The sequence below is a fragment of the Mesoplodon densirostris genome, chromosome 14 (genome assembly GCF_025265405.1).
Source record: "Mesoplodon densirostris isolate mMesDen1 chromosome 14, mMesDen1 primary haplotype, whole genome shotgun sequence".
NCBI lineage: Eukaryota > Metazoa > Chordata > Mammalia > Artiodactyla > Ziphiidae > Mesoplodon > Mesoplodon densirostris.
Window position 1 is genome coordinate 309,805 of NC_082674.1, and position 24,535 is coordinate 334,339.

The 24,535-nt window shown below is 42.8% G+C and overlaps 1 long non-coding RNA gene and 1 pseudogene across 8 annotated transcripts in view; one reads left to right on the forward strand and one right to left on the reverse strand.

The window, feature by feature from the left end:
* LOC132501167 (uncharacterized) overlaps window positions 1-24,535 on the forward strand; it is a 60,373-nt gene that overhangs the window by 17,687 nt on the left and 18,151 nt on the right. The gene's annotated exons all lie outside the window — the stretch shown is intronic.
* On the reverse strand, window positions 18,217-19,928 carry LOC132501580 (dipeptidase 2-like; annotated as a pseudogene).

Consider the following 24,535-nt stretch of genomic DNA (forward strand, 5'->3'; position numbering starts at 1 on the left):
TCAGTTCTGACATTTCCTCGTTAAAGACAAGGTAACAGATACAGATTTAGATCTACCAGAATTGAGCAAAATGTTGATTGTACCTGTGCTGCATATATGAGCATGACCTGCTACAAATCTTCATTATACTTATTGCCACAACTGACAAATTCAGTTTGGCCACTCCTGATATGTTGCATGTAAGGAATGCATAGGACACTAACCCCAGCTGGTCACAGGTAAACTCTGCCACGTGGATTACTGCATGTTTTCCTGCTGGAAGACCACACATTCTCGAGTATCATGACTGCAGAGTATGTGGGCTCTTCTTTTTTCTGGATAAAGGTTAGATAATCACCTAATTTTATGAGAAATATATAAATTGTATTTGCATATTCTTCAGGTTTTTATTTATCCATTCTCTTTCAAGTCCTAAGGGCAAATATTAAAGTGATTTCCAAGAGGGTGGTAAATAAGACAGCTACGTTTATGCTCCAAAATTAGCAATAAAGCATAATACAATTGTAAATGCATTAATGTGTGATTAATATGTAGATACTATGTAAATGCAATTTTAGTAATGCTTTGTGGAGAGCTTCAGAATCTAGGTATTTAAAAAAAAAAGAAGAAGGAGTTTTTGAAACTCTCAGGGAATTATATAGAAGTCTTTGTGTCTATAATTATCAATCTGGAATAATGCATTTTCTCAGAAATAAACTAGGCATAAAATTGTAGGAAAAAACTTCATGAAATGAAAGAGCATGTGAGATGGGCATACAAGAAAAAGAATATTCTCAGAGAATAATGAGCAGTGTGAAGTTCAGCAGAAGTGTAATACAGATTCAAAGAGTAAAACTTTGGAGAGCCTAATTATGAGTTCCTCATATTGCATCTTTGGAGAGACGGTAGTCATTTGAAATATGATGTTATAAGATGACGTTAACATACTTAAATACTTTCGTTTAGAAATGAGCACTTAGAACCAGAATAAATGAAAGAGAGCACAAAATTATGTTTTTGTTGATTTTTGAAGATCTCAGGTGAGTGCTGATAATTTAAATATATATGATGTCAGGCTTCCCTGGTGGTGCAGTGGTTGAGAGTCCGCCTGCCGATGCAGGGGACACGGGTTCGTGCCCCAGTCCAGGAAGATCCCACATGCTGCGGAGAGGCTGGGCCCGTGAGCCATGGCCACTGAGCCTGCACGTCCGGAGCCTATGCTCCACAATGGGAGAGCCCACAACACTGATAGGCCCGCGTACTGCAAAAAAAAAAAAAAAAAAAAAAATGGTGTCTTTCACTGCAAATTAAAGGAGCTGTGGAGGATTCCTGGAATGAATGTCAATATTATGACAATAGTATGAGTGTGTTTCATGTTTGGTAATTACAATCATTGTTGCTTTTGCTGTGGTCATCCATTTACAATGTTTGGTGTCAGTTGATTTTTCTCTTGTAAAAATAAAATGCAGTCTGTGTGTGTGGAAAAAAACATACATGATGTCGTGATAAAGTTGTATGTAATTTGAGATCTGGCAAAAAGCATTTCTTTTCTGTAATGCTAGGATGCTATTTGGACATTTTTGCAAGAAAGAGATTTCAGGATGTAAATCTCGTGTCTCTAAGGTGGGAAGCCAGTTCATGGTGGAACATTCTATTAAACTTGTGTGAGTGCAGAAATATTTCTTTGGAAGAAAGAGGTCATGAATCCCTTTTTTTTTTTTTTTTTGCTGTACGCGGGCCTCTCACTGTTGTGGCCTCTCCCGTTGCGGAGCACAGGCTCCGGACGCGCAGGCTCAGCGGCCATGGCTCACGGGCCCAGCCGCTCCGCGGCATATGGGATCCTCCCAGACCGGGGCACGAACCCATATCCCCTGCATCGGCAGGCGGACTCTCAACCACTGCGCCACCAGGGAGGCCCATGAATCCCTTTTTAACAGTTAGTGGTTTATAGTATACTGAATGAGCAAAATGGGTATTTCTGAACTTTAGGAAAAAAAATAGTTTTTCTGCATTTATATTATGCAGCTGATATAGAATATCAAAAATTCTTTATTTTGAAAAACAATGTAATCAATTTGACATAATTCATATATATTGAACCTGTGGTACACACACACGATGAAACATACATTCAAAAAATCTTTTTCACTTAAGAAATATTTTCTAGTGTAGTTGATTTACAACGTTGTGGTATTTTAAAATACATGTTTATTAGAGTATAATTGCTTTATAACACTGTATTAGTTTCTGCTTTACAACAAAGTGAATCACCTATATGTATACGTATATCCCCATATCCCCCCGTCTTGAGGCTCCCTCCCAGACTCCCTATCCCACGCCTGTGGGGGACATAAAGCACCGAGCTGATCTCCCTGTGCTATGCGGCAGCTTCCCACTCGCTCTTTTACATTTGGTCGTGTATATATGTCAGTGCTACTCTCTCACTACGTCCCTGTGTCCCCTTCAGCCCTGTGTCCTGAAGTCCGTTCTCTACATCTGTGTCTTTATTCCTGCCCTGTCACTAGGTTCGTCAGTACCATTTTTCTGAATTCCATATATATGTGTTCACATACAGTATTTGTTTTTCTCTTTCTGACGTACTTCACTCTGTATGACAGACTCTAGGTCCAACCACCTCACTACAAATAGCTCAATTTTATTCCTTTTTATGGCTGAGTAATACTCCATTATATATTCAGGCCATATCTTCTTTCTATATTCATCTGTCGATGGACATTTAGGTTGGTTCTATGTCCTGGCTCTTGTAAATAGTGCTACAGTGAATATTGTGATACATGTATCTTTTTGAATTATGGTTTTCTCCAGGTATATGCTCAGTAGTGGGATTGCTGGGTCATATGTTAGTTCTATTTTTAGCTTTTAAGGAACCTCCATATTTTCCATAGTGGCTGTATCAGTTTACATTCCCACCAACAGTGCAGGAGGGTTCCCTTTTCTCCATACCCTCTGCAGCCTTTATACATTATTGTATTAATTTCTGCTGTGCAGCAAAGTGATTCAGTCATATATATATATATATATTCTTTTCCATTATGGTTTATCACAGGATACTGAATATAGTTTCCCCTGCTGTACAGTAGGTCTTTGTGGCTTGTCCATCCTATGTAGAATAGTTTGCTTCTGCTATTCCAAAACTCCCAATCTTTCCATCACTCTCTCCTTGGCCACCACAACTCTGTTTTCTATATCTGTGTGTTTGTTTCTGTTTTGCTGACATGTTCATTTGTGTCCTGTTTTCGATTCCACATGTAAGTGATATTATATGGTATTTGTCTTTCCCTTTATGACTTACCTCAGTTAGTATCATTATCTCTATGTCCATCCATGTTGCTGCAAATGGCATTATTTCATTCTTTTTTATGTCTGAGTAATATCTATTGTATACGTATACCACACTTTCTTTATACATTCATTTTTTAATGAACATTTAGGTTGTTTCCATGTCTTGGCTATTATAAATAGTGCGTCTATGAACATAGGGTTTTATATATTTTTTTGAATTATAATTTTGTCTAGATATATGTCCAGAAGTGGGATTGCTAGATCATATGGCAACTCTTTTTATAGTTTTTTTGCGGAACCTCCATACTGTTTTCCATAGTGGCTGCACCAACTTACATGGCCACCAACAGTGCTGAAGGGTTCCCTTTTCTCCATACCCCATCCAGCATTTGTTAATTGTAGATTTTTTTTAATGATGGCCATTCTGATCTGTGTGAAGTGATACCTCATTGTAGTTTGGATTTGCATTTCTCTAATAATTAGTGATGATTAGCATCTTTTCATGTGCCTATTGGCTATCTGTATGTCTTCTTTAGAGAAATGTTTATTTAGGTCTTCTACCCATTTTTCCATTGAGTTATTTGTTATATTGTTATTGAGTTGTAGGAGCTGTTTGTATAGTTTGTAAATTAAGCCGTTGTCAGTCTCATCATTTGCTAATATTTTCTCCCAGCCCATAGGTTGTATTTTCATTTTGATTATGGTTTCCTTTGCTGTGCAAAAGCTTATAAGTTTGATTAGTTCCTGTTTCTTTTTTGCTTTTACTGTAAGTCCGCTACGTATGAACAAGTTCTGTTCCAAGAGTGTGTTTGTAAGTCCAACTTGTTTGTAAGTCCAACAAAGTTAGCCGAGGTACCCAGGTTACACAGTCGGCTATATGGTATTGTACCATAATAGGTTTATAATACTTTTCACACAAACAGTATATAAGAAACAAACACAAAAACAAAGAAGACATTTTTAGTCTTACAGTACAGTAACTTGAAAAGTACAGTAATACAGTACAACAGCTGGGATACTGGGGCTGGCATCGAGGGAACAGGCGAGAAGAGTTACTGATTGGAGGAGGGAGAGGAGGTGGGAGGTGGTAGAGGTGAAGGATTATCAGCAGTGGGAGACAGGGGGCAAGCTCCAATTTCACTCCTACCTGACATGGATGACACAGGTTCTGGTTCCTTGCTGGATTTAATTCGATCTACCCTCTTGAAAAAATGATCCATTGATGTCTGGGTTGTAGCTCGTTTCTTCTCATCATAGATGATGACATGGTAGCACTGGTTTGCGTTCTGAACGGCTGCTGCCACCTTTGGGTTCCATTGTAGGTCCGAGCCCTGTGCCTCCAAAACTAACAGTGCCTCCTCAAATTTAGAAGATGCCCTTGGCATTTTCTGTGTCGTGAATCTCTTCAGTTCTTCAGTTACTTCTTCTTCCTCCTGTCCCTCTTCATCCTTTCTCTGCGCCTCCAATTCCATCAGTAAGCTCCTCATGTTGCACAGCAAGGAGTTCAGTGAAATCGTCCTCTTGCAGATCTAGCTCCAGCTTCTCACTGAGGGTCACTACGTTGCTGAAGACCTCTTCAGACTTCTGATCTGCCTTCTCAAATCCACAAACATCATGAACAAACTGTGGGCAAAGGTTCTTCCAATCCCCATTCATGGTGACCAACATACGCTCACACCATGCAAAGTCAATGTTTTTTATGGCCTTGTAGATGTTATAGTCCTTCCAAAATTGTCCCTAGGTTCTTCCTGATTTCTCACTTACCTTTACTGCCTGACAAAAAGTGTGACATAAATAATATTTCTTGAAAGTCGCTATAACTTCCTGGTCCATAGGATGGATGAGCAATGCAGTATTCGGTGACAGATGCACTACTTTGACGTTGGGAAAAGTCATCCATGAAAGGGGCGTGGCCCAGAGCATTGTCAAGCAGCAAAAGAATGTTTTTCTGGGACGTCCTTCTCCGAGCAATATTTCTCTACATCTGGGATAAAGTGTTGGCAAAACCAGTCCTGGAACGTGGCCTGTGTAATCCAGGATTTGGGGTTACTCTTCCACACAATAGGAAGAGAGTCATTGGCTATGTTTTTAAGGGTTCTTGGGTTCTCTGAATGATGAACTAAGAGAGGCTTCAGCTTCATATCACTGGAAGAATTGCCACCAAACAACAGTTAGCCTATCTGTTGCTGCTTTACAGCCCGGCATCAACTTTTCCTTCTTACTGATGTAGCTTCCGTCTGGCATCCTCTTCCAGTGCAGTTGTGTCTCATCCACATTAAACACCTGGTTGGGTAAATGCACACCATCATCAATAATTTCTCGAAGTGTTTCAGGAAGTTCCTGGACAGCTACCCTATCTGCACCTGCTGCCTCTCCACTTACTTTTACCTTGTTGAGGTTGGCTCTACCCTGGAACCGATGAAACCAGCCATGGCTGGCATTAAAAAATATGCCCTCTGATTCTTTCCCGTGTTTCTTCTTCAAGTCTTCATAAAGGCTTTTAGCTTTCTCTTGAATCACCATAAGCTGAGCAGGATTTAGCGCTGATGTTGATCCTGCACCTGCACACTGAGAAGTTTCTCCATCTCCTCCATCACTTTTCCGTGCTTCTTTGATATTTTGTCATGAGCATTGAATATTATATTGGCTGTGGGTTTGTCATAAATAGCTTTTATTATGTTGAGATGTGTTTCCTTTATACCCATTTTGGTAAGCGTTTTTATCATGAATGGATGTTGAAGTTTCTCAAATGCTTTTTTGGCATCTATTGAGATGATCATTTGTTTTGTGTTTTTCCTTTGTTGATGGAGTGTATCATGTTGATTGATTTGCATATGTTGAAACAACCTTGTGACACGGGGGTGAATCAAATTCGATCATGGTGTATGATCCTCTTATGTGCTGTCAGATTCGGTTTTCTAATATTCAGTTGAGAATTTTTGCATCCATATTTATCAGAGATATTGGCCTGCAATTTTCTTTTTTGCTAGTGTCTTTCTCTGTGTTGTTTTTTTTAAGTCTTTATTGAATTTGTTACAGTATTGCTTCTGTTTTATGTTTTGGTTTCTTATTTGTGAGGCATGTGGGATCTTAGCTCCACCACTAGGCATTGAACCCACACCCCCTGCACTGGAAGGCAAAATCTTAACTGCAGGACCACCAGAAAAGTCCCCATCTGTGTTTTTTTATTTTTCAGTAAATTTATTTATTTATTTATTTTTGGATGCATTGGGTGTTTGTTGCTGTGAACGGGCTCTCTCTAGTTGTGGCGAGTATGGGTTACTCTTCATTGTGGTGTGCGGGCTGTTCACTGCACTGGCTTCTTTTTTGCAGAGCATGGGCTCTAGGTGCATGGGCTTCAGCAGTTGTGGCTATCAGGCTCAGTAGTTGTGGCTCGTGGGCTTTAGAGCACAGGCTCAGTAGTTGTGGCACACAGGCTTAGTTGCTCCACGGCATGTGAGATCTTCCCAGACCAGGGCTTGAAACTATGTCCCCTGCATTGGCAGATGGATTCTTAACCACTGTGCCACCAGGGAAGTCCCCCCCATCTGGTTTTGATATCAGGGTGATGGTGGCTTCATAGAATGTCATTGGATGTATTCCTTAATCTTCAATCTTTTCGAAGAGTTTGAGAAGAATCAGTGTAAGTTTTGCTTTGTATATTTGGTAGAATTTGCCTGTGAAACCATCTGATCCTAGATTTTTGTGGGTAGGGAGTTTTTGCAAATTACAGTTTCTATTTTGCTTGTAGTGATCAGTCTGTTCAAGTTATCTATTTCTTCTTGATTCAGTTTTGTTTGGCTGTAAAAAACAACATATATTTTTAAGTTATGTTAGCAGCTAAATACTTACCATGTATTAGACCACAAAAGAGCAGAGAAAAAAATATTAAAGTATTTTTTCAAATAGAAAAAGTATTGAAATATTTTTAAGAAATTGGGATAATAGTACTAGTTACAATAATGACAAATTGTTCTGAAATTAAACACTACTTTATCTAAGATGCATATCATATGCTTATCGTTTTACTGTTTTTAAATACATGGAATGTTTTCACCTTTCTAAAGTAATTATTTTATTTTACCTGTATATTGGGAAAAAATTTTAGTTGCACATAATATAAAAAATTACACTTTAATAGGAGACATTAATCCATTTACCTTTGCTGTAGTATTGAAAATACTTAGGTTTAGAGTTACCATGTTATTGAGTACCCTTTTTTTAAATTAATTAATTAATTAATTTTTTGCGGTACGCGGGCTTCTCACTGTTGTGGCCTCTCCCGTTGCGGAGCACAGGCTCCAGACGTGCAGGCTCAGCAGCCATGGCTCACGGGCCTAGCCGTTCCATGGCATGTGGGATCTTCCCAGGCCGGGGCACGATCCCGCGTCCCCTGCATCGGCAGGCGGACTCTCAACTACTGCGCCACCAGGGAAGCCCTATTTATTTATTTTTAAAGAGACTTAATTTGGGGGAGGTATAAATTATTTATTTATTTATTTATTTTTAGCATCTTTATTGGACTATAATTGCTTTACAATGGTGTGTTAGTTTCTGCTGTATAACAAAGTGAATCAGCTATACATATAAATATATCCCGATTTCTCCTCCCTCTTGCATCTCCCTCCCACCCTCCGTTTCCCACCCCTCTAAGTGGTCACAAAGCACTGAGCTGATCTCCCCATGCTATGCAACTGTTTCCTACTAGCTATCTATTTTACATTTGGTAGTATATATAAGTTAATGCCACTCTCTCACTTCGTCCCGGCTTACCCTTCCCCCTCCCCATGTCCTCAAGTCCATTCTCTACGTCTGCGTCTGTATTCCTGTCCTGCCCGTAGTTTCTTCCCAACCATTTTTTTTCTTCTTTTAGATTCCATATATATGTGTTAGCATACAGTATTCGTTTTTGTCTTTCTGACTGACTTCACTCTGCATGACAGACGCTAGGTCCATCCGCCTCACTATAAATAACTCAATTTCATTTATTTTTATGGCTGATAATATTCCATTTTATATTGAAGACGTGCAAAATCTTTTTTATCCATTCATCAGTTGATAGACACTTAGGTTGCTTCCATGACCTGGTTATTGCAAATAGAGTTGCAATGAACATTGTGGAACATGATTCTTTTTGAATTATGGTTTTCTCCAGGTATATGCCCAGTAGTGGGATTGCTGTGTCATATGGTAGCTCTATTTTTAGTTTTTTAAGGAACCTCCATACTGTTCTCCATAGTGTCTGTGTATCAATTTACATTCCCACCAACGGTGCAAGAGGGTTCCCTTTTCTCCACACCTCTGCAGCATTTATTGTTTGTAGATTTTTTGAATGATGGCCCTTCTTACCTGTGTGGGATGATACCTCATTGTAATTTTGATTTACAATTCTCTAATGATCAGTGATGTTGAGCATTCTTTCATGTGTTTCCTGGCAATGTGTATATCTTCTTTGGAGAAATGTCTAATAGGTCTTCTGCCCATTTATGGATTGGCTTGTTTGTTTCTTTGATATTGAGCTGCAGGGGGTGCTTGTAAAGTTTGGAGATTAATCCTTTGTCAGTTGCTTCATTGGCAAATATTTTCTCCCATTCTGGGGGTTGTCTTTTCATCTTGTTTACGTTTTCCTTTGCTGTGCAAAAGCTTTTAAGTCTCATTAGGTCCCATGTTTTTATTTTTATTTTTATTTCCATTTCTCTAAGAGGTGGGTCAAAAAGGATCTTGCTGTGATTGATGTCATAGAGTGTTCTGCCTATGTTTTCCTCTAAGAATTTTATAGTGTCTGGCTTTACATTAAGTCTTTTATCCATTTTGAGTTTATTTTTGTGTATGGTGTAAGGGAGTCTTTTAATTTAATTCTTTGACCTGTAGCTGTCCAGTTTTCCCAGCACCACTTATTGAAGAGGCCGTGATTTCTCCATTCTATATTCTTGCCTCCTTTATCAAAAATAAGGTGACCATATGTGTCTGGGTTTATCTCTGGGCTTTCTCTCCTGTTCCATTGATATATATTTCTGTTTTTGTGCCAGTACCATACTGTGTTGATTACTGTAGCTTTGTAGTATAGTCTGAAGTCAGGGATTCTGATTACTCCAGCTCTGTTTTTCTTCTCAAGATTGCTTTGGCTGTTCGGGGTCTTTTGTGTTTCCATACAAATTGGGAAATATTTTGTGGTAGTTTTCTGAAAAATGCCATTGCTATTTTGATAGGGATTCCATTGAATCTGTAGATTGTTTTGTGTAGTATAGTCATTTCACAGTGTTGATTCTTCCAATCCAAGAACATGGTATATCTCTCCACCTGTTTGTGTCATCTTTGATTTATTTCATCAGTGTCTTATAGTTTTCTGAGTAAAAGTCTTTTGTCTCCTTAGGTAGGTTTATTCCTAGGTATTTTATTCCTTTTGTTGCATGGGTAAATGGGAGTGTTTCCTTAATTTCTCTTTCAGAGTTTTCATCTTTAGTTTATGAGAATGAAAGGGATACCTGTACATTAATTTTGTATCCTGCAGCCTTACAAACTTCATTGATTAACTCTAGTAGGTTTCTGGTAGCACCTTTAGGATTCTCTATATATAGTATCATGTCATCTAGTGGCAAGCAGTGACAGCTTAACTTCTTCTTTTCCGAGTTGGATTCCTTTTATTTCTTTTTCTTATCTGATTGTTGTAGGTAAAAATTCCAAAAGTGTGTTGAATAATAGTGGTGAGAGTGGGCAACGTTGTCTTGTTCCTGATCTTAGTGGAAATGGTTTCACTTTTTCACCATTGAGAACAATGATGACTGTGGGTTTGTCATATATGGCCTTTACTATGTTGAGGAAAGTTCCCCCTATGCCTACTTTCTAGAGGTTTATCATAAATGGCTGTTTAATATTGTCGAAAGCATTTTCTGCATGTATTGAGATGATCATATGGTTTTTATCCTTCAGGTTTTTTAATATGGTGTATCACATTGATTTGCATGTATTGAAGAATCCTTGCATCACTGGGATAAACCCAGCTTGATTATGGTGTATGATCCTTTTAATGTGCTGTTGGATTCTTTTTGCTAGTATTTTGCTGAGAATTTTTGCATGTATGTTCATCAGTAATATTGGCCTGTAGTTTTCATTATTTGTGACATCTTTGTCTGGTTTTGGTATCAGGGAGATGGTGGTCTCATAGAATAAGTTTGGGAGTGTTCCTCCCTCTGCTATATTTTGGAAGAGTTTGAGAAGGTTAGGTGTTAACTCCTCTCTAAATATTTGATAGACTTTGCCTTTGAAGGCATCTGGTCCTGGGCTTTTGTTTGTTGGAAGATTTTAATGACAGTCTCAATTTCAGTGCTTCGGATTGGTTTGTTTATAGTTTCTATTTCTTCCTGGTTCAGTCTTGGAAGTTTGTGCTTTTCTAAGAATTTGTCCATTTCTTCCAGGTTGTCCATTTTACTGGCATATAGTTGCTTGCAGTAACCTCTCATAATCCTTTGTATTTCTGCAGTGTCAGTTGTTACTTCTCCTTTTTCATTTGTAATTTTATTGATTTGAGTCTTCTCCCTTTTTTTCTTGATGACTCTGGCTAATGGTTTTATCACTTTTGTTTATCTTCTCAAAGAATCAGCTTTTAGTTTTTTTGATCTTTGCTGTTTCCTTCATTTCTTTTTCATTTATTTCTGATCTGACCGTTATGATTTCTTTCCTCTGCTGACTTTGGGTTTTTTTGTTTGTTTCTTTCTTTCTCTAATTGCTTTAGGTGTAAGCTTAGCTTGTTTATTTGAGATGTTTCTTGTTTCATGAGGCAGGATTGTATTGCTATAAACTTGCCTCTTAGAACTGCTTTTGCGGCATCCCATAGGTTTGGGGTCGTCATGTTTTCATTGCCATTTGTTTCTAGGTATTTTTAAATTTCCTCTTTGATTTCTTCAGTGATCTCTTGGTTATAAAGTCGTGTATTGTTTAGCGTCCATGTGGTTGTATTCTTTTACAGATTTTTTTCCTGTAATTGATATCTATTCTGATAGCGTTGTCGGAAAAGATACATGATACAATTTCAATTTTCTTAAATTTACCAATGCTTGATTTGTGACCCAAGATATGATCTATCCTGAAGAATGTTCCTCAAACACTTGAGAAAGAGTGTATTCTGTTGTTTTTGGATGGAATGTCCTATAAATATCAATTAAGTCCATCTTGTTTAATGTATCATTTAAAGCTTGTGTTTCCTTATTTATTTTCATTTTGGATGATCTGTTCATTGTTGAAAGAGGGGTGTTAAGTCCCCTACTACGATTGTGTTACCTTCGATTTCCCCTTTTATGGCTGTTAGCCTTTTCCTTATGTATGGAGGTGCTCCTATATTGGGTGCATAAATATGTACAATTGTTATGTCTTCTTAGGTTGATCCCTTGATGATTATGTAGTGTCCTTCTTTGTCTCCTGTAATAGTCTTTATTTTAAAGTCTCTTTTTTCTGATATGAAAATTGCTACTCTAGCTTTCTTCTGATTTCCATTTGCATGGAATATTTTATTCCATCCCCTCACTTTCAGTCTGTATGTGTCCCTAGGTCTGAAGTGGGTCTCTTGTAGACCGCATATATACCGGTCGTGTTTTCAGATCCATTCAGCCAGTCTGTGTCTTTTGGTTGGAGCATTTACTCCATTTACATTTAAGGTAATTATTGATATGTATGTTCTTATTACCATTTTCTTAATTGTTTTGGGTTTGATATTGTATGTCTTTTCCTTCTCTTGCGTTTCCTGCCTAGAGAAGTTCCTTTAGCATTTGTTGTAAAGCTGGTTTGGTGGTGCTGCATTCTCTTAGATTTTGCTTGTCTGTAAAGGTTTTAATTTCTCTGTCGAATCTGAATGAGATCCTTGCTGGGTAGAGTAATCTTGGTTGTAGCTTTTCTCCTTTCTTCACTTTAAATATGTCCTGCCTGTCCCTTCTGGCTTGCAGAGTTTCTTCTGAAAGATCAGCTGTTAACCTTATGGGGATTCCCTTGTATGTTTTTTGTTGTTTTTCTCTTGCTGCTTTTAATATTATTTCTTTGCATTTAATTTTTGATAGTTTGATTAATATGTGTTTTGGCATGTTTCTCCTTGGGTGTATCTTGTATGGGACTCTCTGCACTTCCTGGACTTGATTAACGATTTCCTTTCACATATTAGCCAAGTTTTCAACTATAATCTCTTCAAATATTTTCTCTGTCTCTTTCTTTTTCTCTTCTACTTCTGTGACCCCTATATTCGAATGTTGGTGTGTTTAACATTGTCCCAGAAGTGTCTCAGATTGTCCTCAATTCTTTTCATTCTTTTTTCTTTATTCTGCTCTGTGGTAGTTATTTCCACTATTTTATCTTCCAGGTCATTTATCCATTCTTCTGCCTCAGTTATTCTGCTATTGTTTCCTTCTAGAAAATTTTCAATTCCATTTACTGTGTTGTTCATCATTGTTTGTTTGCTCTTTAGTTCTTCTAGGTCCTTGTTAAACATGTCTTGTATATTCTCCATTCTAGTTCCAAGATTTGGGATCATATTTAGTATCATTACTCTGAATTGTTTTTCAGGTAGACTGCCTATTTCCTCTACATTTGTTTGGTCTGGTGGGTTTTTACCTTGTTCCTTCATCTGCTCTGTGTTTCTCTGTCTTCTCATTTGGCTTTGTGGACGGTGTTTGGGGTCTCCTTTACGCAGGCTCAAGATTCGTAGTTCCCGTTGTTTTTGGTGTCTGCCCCCAGTGGCTAAGGTTGGTTCAGTGGGTTGTGTATGCTTTCTGGTGGAGAGGACTGGTGCCTGTGTTCTGGTGGGTTTGTCTGGATCTTGTCTTTCTGTTGGGCAGGTCCGCATCCGGTGTTGTGTTTTGGGGTGTCTGTGACCTATTATGATTTTAGGCAGCCTCTCTGATAATTGGTGGGCCTGCATTCCTGTCTTGCTAGTTGTTTGGCATTGGATGTCCAGCACGGGATCTTACTGGTCTTTGAGTGGAGCTGGGTCTTAGCATTGAGACGGATATCTCTGGGAGGCTTTCGCCGTTTTGATATTACAAGGTGCCCAAGGTCTCTGGTAGACCAATATTCTGAACTCTGCTCTCCCAACTCAGAGGCACAGGCCTGACACCCGGCTGGAGCACCAAGACCCTCTCAGCCACACAGCTGGGGGTGAGAGCAAGAGCTAGCTTTGGTACATCTCAAAGAACACCAATGAGATTCACTCACCATTTTCTCTCCATCAGTGAAGAAAACAAAATTCAGTGTTCGGTGAGTCAGCCACCTTGGTAGCCAGCCTCCAAGAAGGCCCTAATCATACCCTAATTATCTCCCAGTCATCATGCACCTGTGTGCCTCCTCACAGTTGAAAAGGGCTGATGTTTTAACTAATAAGACATTGCAGAAATGACAAAGTGCAGCTTCCAAAGGTATAAAAGATATTGGAGCTTCTGCTTTGGTTTCTGCTAGATCACTCATCCTGGGGTAAGCCAGCTGCCATGTCATGCGGACACTCAAGCAGCCCTAAGGAGAGATTCATGTGGCAAGGAGCTGAGGCCTCTTACTTACAGCCACATGAGTGAGTCATCTCACCAGTCACAATACTTAATTTTATTTATTTATGGTTGTGTTGGGTCTTCGAGGCTGCACAGGGTTTCTCTAGTTGTGTCGAGCAGGGGCTACTCATCATTGTGGTGCATGGGTTTCTCCTTGCTGTGGTTTCTCTTCTTGTGGAGTATGGGCTCTAGGTGCATGGACTTCAGTAGTTGTGTCACGCAGGCTCAGTAGTTGTTGCTTGCAGGCTCTAGAACGCAGGCCAAGTAGTCGTGGCACATTGGCTTAGTTTCTCTACAGCCTGTGGGATCTTCCCAGACCAGGGATTGAACCCCTGTCCCCTGCATTGGCAGGCAAATTCTTACCCACTGAGCTACCAGGGAAGTCCAGTGTGCTCTTTTTTAAACCTAGTCTGTTTTCATTATTTTCTGTCTTAACTGTTGTATATTAAATAAAAAATAATAATACTCCTTTCTACCCCTCCTCTTTGAGGATGATATATGAAGAAGTATGTCTTATTTATTAATCTGAAATTTTCACCTTACTTTTAAGAAGTAATCACAGTGTCAAGTATTTAATACCTTTCACTTCCACCTTGAAAAGCATGGATATTAAAGTGCTAATATAATTACCTTCCCTAGTCTATCATTTTTACTTTTTGTTATGTATAAAAAACAACTAAAAATATGCATGGTTTGTAAGGAAATGACAAATTTCAGAAAATTCAGAATCTGCATACACTCTATACGTAGCTTCCAGATACAGACACAGAAAATTGCCAGATACTCAGAGCCCCCCTTGTCCAATTCTAGTGACTCCCCTTAAGGTTTAATATTGTTCTGGTATCTAACAAAAAGATCACTTTACCTGTATTTTGTATTTTATATAAATGTAATGGCACAGTAAAATCACTTTTGGATTGGGCTTTTTTATTTTATGTTGTTTATGAATACGCCTATATGGTTGCCTGTTGTTGTTGTCATGCACTGACACTGTTGCAAAGGATTCCATAGTGTAAATATTTAACTATTAATTAATTTTTTCCAAAATGTATTACAATATGAGTGATTTTCAGTTTGGGTCTATTGAGAATTGCACTGGTATATACATACTAGAACTTGAGCTTTGGTGGTATGTGTATAAATTATTGTTCAATATACATGTAGTCGTAAAATTTTTGACTCATAGCTTTCATCTGTTTATCTTTTAAGATACTTCTAAATATTTTCAAAACATTTGTATGATTTTTCATCCTCAGCAGCAGTGAATGAGATTCAAGGATTACACACATTCTTGTCAAACTTGATAATACCTGTCATTTTCATTTGAACTTTCTGGTTGGTGAGTGATAATTCCAGGTATGACTTTTTTGCATTTAATTGACTACTAAGAAGCCAAGCATCTTTTGATATGTTTACTTAACGTTCTGTACTCTCTTTCTTGAAATATCTTTTGGTATATTTTTCCCATCTTTGCTATTACATTATCTTCTTATTGAAGACTTTTTTTTTTAACATCTGAAGACTTCCTATTTAGGAGTTTTAAATATATACTTGATATAAGTTCTTCTGTCTTTCTGTCTTTCCTCTTTCTTTAGATGAGTGTCAGTTTTTAATGTTAATAACATCTAATTTGTTATTTTCCTCTATTTAGTCTTATTTCTATTTATTTATGTAATCTTATCTGTTGCAGAACACATTATATATTCTAAACCACAAATATGTTTTCGTTTCTTCAATAAATCTAATTGTTAAGCTTTAAATTTAAGTTAACTTTCTGAACTAAATATGTTGTATCATAGTGAGCATTAATTTGTCTGTGACAGCTGAAAGGTTACATTTATTCAGAAAATGTTGTATTCAGCTTTCTTTTCATTTGCTCCTACTTCTCATTGATTCACAGAGGTAAACATCACTTCATCCATGGATCTGACTTTTCTTGATTTCTCATGGTCATTCTCATTAATTCTTCTTGCCTCATGAAATCTTTAGGCATTGCATTATTCCACAAAAGCAAAAAGCTTCCTTGGGCCTTTTTCCTCAGAAGATTGATTATTCCCACATTTTAAATGGGAGATTGCAATAAGTTAGGAGAAAATGCCACAGGGGTCTCTCTCTTTTTTTTTTCTTTCACATCTTGTATCAGCCTCTGCTTGCACTCTGTGTTCAAAGATTTTTGTACAACACAGTGATAGAAGTGCCAGGTGTTTCTCTCCTTGGGGCAAAAGACAGATTAATTACCTGACAAATAAAATAAAGACAGTGTCCTTCTCTGTTCACATGTTGGAAAGGACTGCTTGCATCCTAATTTAAAAGTTTCAGGTGAGTGAAGCTTAAGATTCCAAAGCTTTAATCCATATTTGCACCATGCACAGCATCCAACAGGACTGCTTTACATAACCCCATGAGACTTTTGTGTGCAAGTGAAATAGATAAAAATATAAAACTATTGCTGTCTTTTTGGGTCATAAAAAATAATTTTTGTCTCATTTAAAATATTTTTTTTTCTAAAATCCAAAAACGTGACAGGCTAAAATATTGGAATTTCAAATATGGTAAAACCCCTTTTGAACGATGCGAAGTGTGACTTCTTTGTAGTGCTGATTTGCATTGCCCACTTGCTTGGTTGGCCAAAAAGGGCCTACGCATTTTTTCCTTAATATATTCAGGAAAAAAAAACGTACGCCCATTTTGGCCAACTGCATCATTGTCGAAGTTCTGCCGCTTTTCATGTGCTTTAAAGGCGACTCCGATCTACCTCTTGAAAACGGTTTCCTGCAATTCTGCCTTGTTTTCAAATCCTCTTCGTTGCCTTACCTCAATAAGGTACGAAAGTTATCATTTATTATCCTGCAGGTTTGTGAATTTTAGTGCCTCTGAGATCCATTTTTCAACTCGCCTTTTTGGGAGCTGGCCTCCAAACCGCAGGATTGCTTCAGGCCCTATTCTGGTTCCGGGGGGCAGGCAGAGCCTTTGGTTAATTCTTCTTCCTGATTGGAAATTAGAGTGACATGTGTCTGTCCAAACACCTAGAGCTCATCTCTCATTGGTTCCCCCTCTACCCGTTCAACCTCTGGACAAATTGCAAACTGTACGAAACAGGAGGTTAAAGGTGCTGATTCTCCAAGTGGGGAGATTGTTGGTAAAGCAGCTGGAATGGCGAACCCAAGCACCACGAGATGAAAAATGAGGTGCGTTTTAGAAACGTTTCCCGATCATATGGTGTACCATCCTCTGGGTTTCCCATGCATGTTTTAGCTGTAGGAAGATTCCCTTGAACCTGGAGATTTCTGACCCATGGAATGGGTAGCACGCAGTATTACTTTAAAGGGTCTGCATTTGCTCACGCAACCTCACCAATCCGGTTGCCCCCAAGAGTGTCCAGCCTTATGTCTCTTCCAGCTGTGGGTCTAGATGTGGTCAATCCAGGTTGCACCACAGCCACTGAAAGAATTTTGTAAGAATTTCTCTCTCTTTCACTATCTTTGCTTTTTTTTGTAATTTGTATTTATAATGGGATTTAGCTGATTTTCAGTGCTGTGTTTGTGCCCCTTTATACCCACTATTTTCACTTACCAAGAAATATCAATAAATACTTTTTAAGATTCTTACTACGCGGATATATTCTTCTGTGGTGAATAAGGTGTGTTGAGTCCAGTTCACTGAGCAATGAGTATGTCTTCTCTATTACATATTTGGTTGATTGAACGGTATCTGTGCTAATTTCAAACTGTTGTTTTATGCATCACCCCACCTCACCTTTCCCCTTAAGCAGCCATAAGTGTGTTTTCTAAATGTGTGACTCTGTTCTGTTTTGTAATTTAGTTCATATAGCGATTTTTACTTTCCGTCTATAACTGATATCTTATGATAAGTTTCTTTATCTGTGTGACGTATTTCTCTTAGAATCATCGTACCTAAATCCACTCATTATGCTGCTACTAGCCTTAGGACATTGATTTCATGGCTGAGTGATATTCCATTGTACATAAGTACTACAACTTGTTTATCCATTTTTCTCTTTCATGAGATACTTAAGGTGTACCTGAGTCGAGGATTTTGTGAACACAGCAGCCCTAAAATTTGGGGTGCCTGTGTCCTGTCGATTTTTGGTTTTCTCAAGATATAAGCCCATGAGTGGAAGTGCCCTGTGCTCTGTAGCTCTGTTTTTTAGATGTTTTAGGAAACACCATACAATTTTCGAGAGTGGCCGTTGGCAATTTATATCACGCCCATCAGCGTAAAAAAGCCCCCTTTTCTCCTTGACTTGCCCTGCATTTCTGGTTTTTACACTTTTTCAGCATGGCCCTTTTGACCAATGCCTAGTGAGACTTCTTTGCAGTGTTGATTTGCATTGCCCGCTTGTTTGGTTGGCCAAAAAGGGTGAATGCGTTTTTTCCTGAATATATTCAGGTGCTCACCAGGGCATGTAGCAGGTGTGGGTGAGTGTCACGTAGCGCACACCCAGCGCATAGAAGGTACACAAGATGGAGAGGCTACTGTCCAGTGAGTGCCCGCCCTCCACACCAGTAAGGCAAGCCAACTTCCGGGTATTGTTGAGAGCTGGGGGCACATAGGTCAGATGATCATTTTCAGAGGCAGGGGTAGCTTACTGAAGTCCCTAACACCCACTACCACCACTCTGTTTACCTTTTTTTTTGGCCGTGCCATGCAGCATGAGGGCTCTCAGTTCCCCCACCGGGAATCAAACCCGACCCCCCTGCAGTGGAAGCGTGGAGTCTTAACCTCTAGACTACCAGGGAAGTCCCCCGTCTACCTTTAACTGAGGTCACAAGCTCCAGCTCAGAATAGGAGGCACACATGAGGCGGATGAGGTCAATTTGTTCCAGGATGAGGCGCACAGCATCCCGTTCGTGGGTCTGGCATGGGACGTAGGCTGACCAGAACTGAGGGAAGGCCAGGGCTTAGTTTGGGCATTGGAACTCCTTGGGCTTCTCATAGCCTCCTCAGCTGGCACAGCACTTACTGTGCCCAGAAGTCACATGTAATGCGTTGCTTTTTCTGTGGTACTTGGAAGCCCGTCAGGTGGGCTCACTGTGACCCCTGTAGCCCCCAGCATCCTTGGCATGGCACTTTCTAGGTCACTATGGTAACTTCGTTCCAATGTGACTAACCTGTGGTCTCTGTGGCCCCCAAACTGCCCCACATTCCCCAGCAGCCATGGTGGCACCTTGTGTGTCCCTTTGGTACCTGGCCACCCACGAGACCATCTTTCAGCCTGTCCAAGCTGGTCTAGCCATGGCTGAAATTGCGCAGATTACCATGGTATAGCCCATTGTGGTAAAACTGCCTCAGGACCAGGGGCATGTTGTTGTGGCTGGAGGGAGGTCAAGGCAAATGGGTGGGCTCCTTAGGTCTTGGGATCGGGCAGGACACATTGCCTGGCCTGGGCCAGCCTGGGGGTCCCCCACCTCACACTGTCACACAGACTATACTAGGAGCAGCTGAGGCCTGGGCTGAGGATTTCCCACCAGGGAGGGGATGACAGAGAAGGGGAAGGGCATCCATAGATGATGGAGAGGACATCCAGGGGTGGTGTGAGGGAGCCTCCCCAATAGCGCTACATGCTCCGGACCTCCTCCTCTGCCCAGGGCCAGGCTAGGCCCCCACCGGCCCCCAGCAGCCCGCACACACTGCAGCCACCCTTCCACAAGCGGGAAGTCCCGCATCAGGGCCCGCGTGCACTCCCGCGGACTTGGGGTGCTGGAGGTGCCCAGCGTGGTCTGCACGAGGGTTACCGGTCACAGCAGCAGACCCAGCAGGAGCAGCAGGCACAGCAGAGGCCGCTGGCTGCGTGCACAGGGACCTTTGAGGCCCCCGGGCCGCAAGCTGCGCAGGGCAAGGCAGGCGGGCAGAGGCGGGTCTGAGAGGGGCGGGCGATGGGGTTCTGCCCGTCGACACAGGCCACCCAGCGGTGCGGCCTCGCGAGGGGGGCGCGGTGAGGGAGGGGATATAGAGTCACAGGACCCTGCGACCCGTGTGCGGAGAGCCACGATCCGGATCCGGGAAGCCCGGCAGCCACAGGGCGGCACTGCCCTCCCGCCCCCTGCTCAGAGGCAGCTCCCGCGGGCTAAGCTGGCCTCTGCTGAGAGCCCACTCGCCTCCCATCGCGGGTTCCCTCCGCCCCCGCCCCTCTTCCCACACCCACTGCTCCGAGGGGGCGCCCTAGGGTGCTCTCCCCCGCCTCTAACCTTCCTGTCCAAAATGGGGTGCTTCTCTCAGAGGGCCACCTGCAGCCCGTGGCCTCCTGGGAGCACACCTCGTCCCCATCTGCCTGCAGCCGGCCCCGCCCACCCCGAGAGCTGCGTGCGAGGGTCTCTGTGGCCACAAGTGCTCTGGGCTCCCGGTTTCCCGGTACTGGGCCATGGGGGCTGGTGTGGGGGAAGAGATAATTTCTGGAAATGGGGGGGTAACCTTGTGAGCTCTGGATTCAGGAGGGAGCCCTCTGCCCCCGACCTTCTCTCTCCTCCTACTTGACTCCCCAACCTGCATGACCATTCTCTGGGGACTTGAAACAGCGCCTGGGAACTATCAGGAACCTCCCCCACTTCTGTCAGCCAGCCTCAGGAGAGCGCCCTCAGGAGCTGCTACACCTCCCCAGGGCCTGAATAGAGGGACTTTTGGGATGTGAACTGAACAACCTTCTGGGGAGAGTCAACACCCTTTTACTCAACAGAGCAGGAACTCAGTCAGTAGGCTATTTGTGTGGAAGGAAATGAAGTCGCTTCCATGGCAGAAGAGCCCCCGCCGCAGCAACCTTCGTCCCAGAGCTGCTGGCTGACCTTCTGGCCAGGATCCCTCCTACCTCAGCGTGGAAGGCCCGGCCTCGTGGAGAAGTGTAGGTTCTGAAGAAAGACCTGGCACCTGGGTTCTGCTGCTACGCTTGCCTTATCTCGTGGCCCTTGTGGCTCTCGCTTTCCCAGAAACCTCAGGGGCTAAGTGCCTGTGCTTGCTCAGAGGCCGCACGCCATTCCCCATTTCCAGCCTCAGGCCCTCCCTCTAGCTGCCTCCTCTAGGGACCCCCTCCCCCCAACACACACACACACACACACACACACGCACACTGGGGATGTGCCTTCTCACAGCAGCTCAACCACTGAGATGATTTAGGGACTGTGCCCAAACTCCTGCATCCCCAGCCTCTCAAGTTTTTGCTCTGATCCCTGGCACCCCCTGGAGCTGTTCCACCTTTGGAACCTTCCCCAGGTGGCAGGAGTGCCTAGCACAGGGCTAGTGACCTAAGTCTGAGCACTGGCGACCCTACAAATCTGTTACAGAAGAACATTTTATTGAGCAGTAAGGGACGCCACTGGGCACGGAAAGGCCTGGCAATAAAGGAGCATGTGAACCTCGGGGCAGGGTGCGTGCTGCTTGACTCTCCATCCTGTTCTTGCTTCAGGGAGCAGGGCTTCCTCAGCCTCTCTGTCCTGCCTCCTGAAACCCCAGGCAGGAGGCTCTTTGGGAAGCCACAGATTGCTGCTTTCAGTTTCAAAAAGCCCAGCTCCCCACTGGTTTGTGGTGGTGGCCGCTGACAATGGCTCAGGGCAGGAGCCCACGTGGTAGACTGCTAAGGCTTCTCTGCACCCTGTCTCTGCTCCTGCATCCTCCTCGGCTCGCAGAGGGCAGACTTCACTTTCTCCAGCTCACAAAGGGGCCCGTGAGGATTGAGCAGAGGAATGCCAGGTTTTCTTCCAGGCCAGCTTCCGCCATGGGATGTTCAGGGCAGACTCTCATTTCAAACCTCACTTTCTGAGGCTCCTTGCTTATGGCCATTTAGTGTGCAGGGAGGCTCCTGGCTGAGGAAGGCTGACAGAACGACGCAGGTTCTAATCTGTGGTAGTGGGCGGTGGGAGGGGCGGGAGGGGTCACTGCAGGAAGAGGCATTCGCTGTCTTAGGCAGTTAAACCATTGCCCTGTCTTCAGAATGGTTCAGCCAGCAAGATTCTGTGGAGTCCGCCTTCTGGCACCATGCTACAATCGACGGATTTTGGGTCTGGAGCAACCGAGATCTTCGTCCGACTCTTCCGGAGCGTGCTTTCTCTCGGGAGCACATCTGGGGACTGGCTTCTCGGCTTCCGCCTTTGCTGGCATGGCCAAAGGAGCATCCCCGTAGGCCCGGTAGCCACCAACCAGGCAGTATGTCTCCCCATGCCGGCCCAACTGCGTTTCTCCACACCCTCGGTTGAGGACATGGTAGTGACCAGGTTTAGGAGGAGAAATGGGAGCCACAGCTGCTGCAAAGAAAGTCAGAACTGATCAGTCACTTCTGCTGTACACAGTCTCCTGCCAGAATTTCCTCTCATGTCTCTCCCAGTTTCTGGCTGAAGACCTTTAATCTACTTGACATCCAAAACACAGACTTGGCCCATCACCTCTATGAGTCCCTAGAGAAGGGACACTGGCTGCAAAAGCAATTCCTAGAGCCTACGGCTGCATCAGGTGAGGTAGTCTCTTCACCGTTGCCAGGGAAAACAGTAGAACCCGAAAGAAATTGCAATCATGATCCTCTCCATCTCTCCCTTCCACAACAGAGAAAACATTTCTTGCAGTGTGTCACTTCTGAGGCTTTAATGGAAACGTCTTTCAAGTTTTGGAAAAAGATAATCTAATATAAATTGGTTAAGGACCCCTCCCGCTTTGGCAACCCCTCTTGAGCCCCATTTATAATGCCTGTTACAACCACACTGAACTCTAGCCCTCTGATACTTTTATCTAGATTAGAACAAGGCCAAATACTGAGGCAGAGTGATCAGGAGACTCAGAACCGGGTTCTGGGTACCAAGTTTAGGCTCACATCCACCCAGCCTCCTGGGACACCATCTGCTCAGCCCTCCAGTCTCACTAGCACTTCATCACCCCCCTTGGTTCTTCCGGTCTTCCCATGAATAAGGCACCACCCTCTCCCCTAATACTCAGCAGCTCAGTATGGGATGTGTCTGAGGGGACCGATATAGATGTGTACATGACAGCACAGAGGTGCCTGGGTTTGAAGGTGCGGTTCAAGAGTGGCCCTCTTCCTCAAACTGCTCCGTTTACCGTCTGCCAAGAAAAATGCACTTGTCTTTTGCTAAGAGGCCAACCAGGAAAGGGTCTGAATGGAAGCATCCTGTAGCCCAAAGCGGAAGGCAACATTTATAAAGATCAGAAGCTTCCTGAACACTAGTTCAGGGATGACCTTTCACTTGTCCTCAGCAGTGAGCACTGTGGGACCCTGAAGGTGTCCCAGGTCACTGGTATTACTTACAGCTGGGAAAGTGCTGAGGTTTACGTAGTGGGCAAGCCCCACAGGAACATGTGGCAGCCAGGTGAGATTGTGTGTACACCATGCCTCTTCTACAGGTGCTCGGTCTCGGTGTACCTGCTGCACTGCCCAGCCAGGGAACAGAGCACAGGTTTGAGTAAATATAGACGATCCGGTCAGACATTCTCTCTCAGACAACCAAAGAGATTGGTATCTGGTGGAGAACTGGTAGGGCAGTTTCTCTGAGGGCAGCACATTTCCATAGTTATGCTGCCATGGAAACTGTGAGAAGGCCTGTGAGGTCATCACTACCCAGTGAGGTCATAATAAGGAACCTGTGACTTGCGGTCAGGCTTCAGGAGGAGGGGCAGTTTTGTGGAGGAGAGCAGGGTGGAGGCAGAGGTACTCTGCCTGGTCCCTCACACCTGGGCCTCCCCACCCATGCCCTAGTCTAGTAGACACCCCACGTGGGGCGTGCAGGTGGGCTGGTACAGCCCCAGGGGCCCCAGGAGGGCAAGAGAGACCCACATTCTGAAATTGGCTTGAGAGGCAAGATTAACGTTGAGACAGCTACGTTGTATGGCACTGACCCTAAGAGGCAGAGAATTGTGTGGACTGGGGAATCAGGGAAGGCTCCTTGGCAGTGGGCCTGAAGGACAAGTGAGATTTGGACCCATGGGGAAGAGAGGGAAGACATTCCAGTTTGGAAGAATACAAGCAAAGACACACTCTTCTCGACCTTGTCCTGCCCCAAATATAAATTCATAGAACCCTCACATTTTTACACCTGAGGGCTTAGAAAAACCAAGATGTTAAGGAGCCTACCCAGTGTTACACAGCTAGTGGAGAGGGGTTCTGCTCGATGGTTACGTTCATGTCGGGGCTCCGGATTTACAGCTGATAGGAATGTGAGGACAAGCTCATGCCGTTTCAAACATTTCCAAGTGATACTGAGAGAGATGTTAAAGGTGCAAAATGAGGGTGCTGAATGACCTCACAAAGTGGGAACGGTGGGCCCATTTTAATATGAAATTCAAAACAAATTCATGACAAAAGGACATAATACAAAATGACAACATAATCATTACACTCCCCTCTCCCCTAGAAGTAAAAATCATTATAATCCTCTCTCTCTCCACCATGAAAGGATGAGATAAAGGCTCAGCAGCAGCCCCCGTGAAAATCATGGTCAACACTGTGAAGAGGGGTTAGTAAGACAACTTGGTCCGACTCAGAGAAGGAAAGAGACAACTCTGCCCTTAGCCTGATCAGGCCCACAGGAAGGAACCACATTTGGGGCAGCTTTTGATAGTGTGGCAATGAGAGAGAACCTTCTTTAGGAGGGGACTCCCTGTTGCCGACCTTGAAAAAGCAAAGATGGGACCTTCGTTTACTGGGGCTGTTGCAGAGGGGATGTGCCCAGGAGGTAGAGACTGCTTGGACTACCCTTTTAGAGGTTGGGCCACCCTGGTTG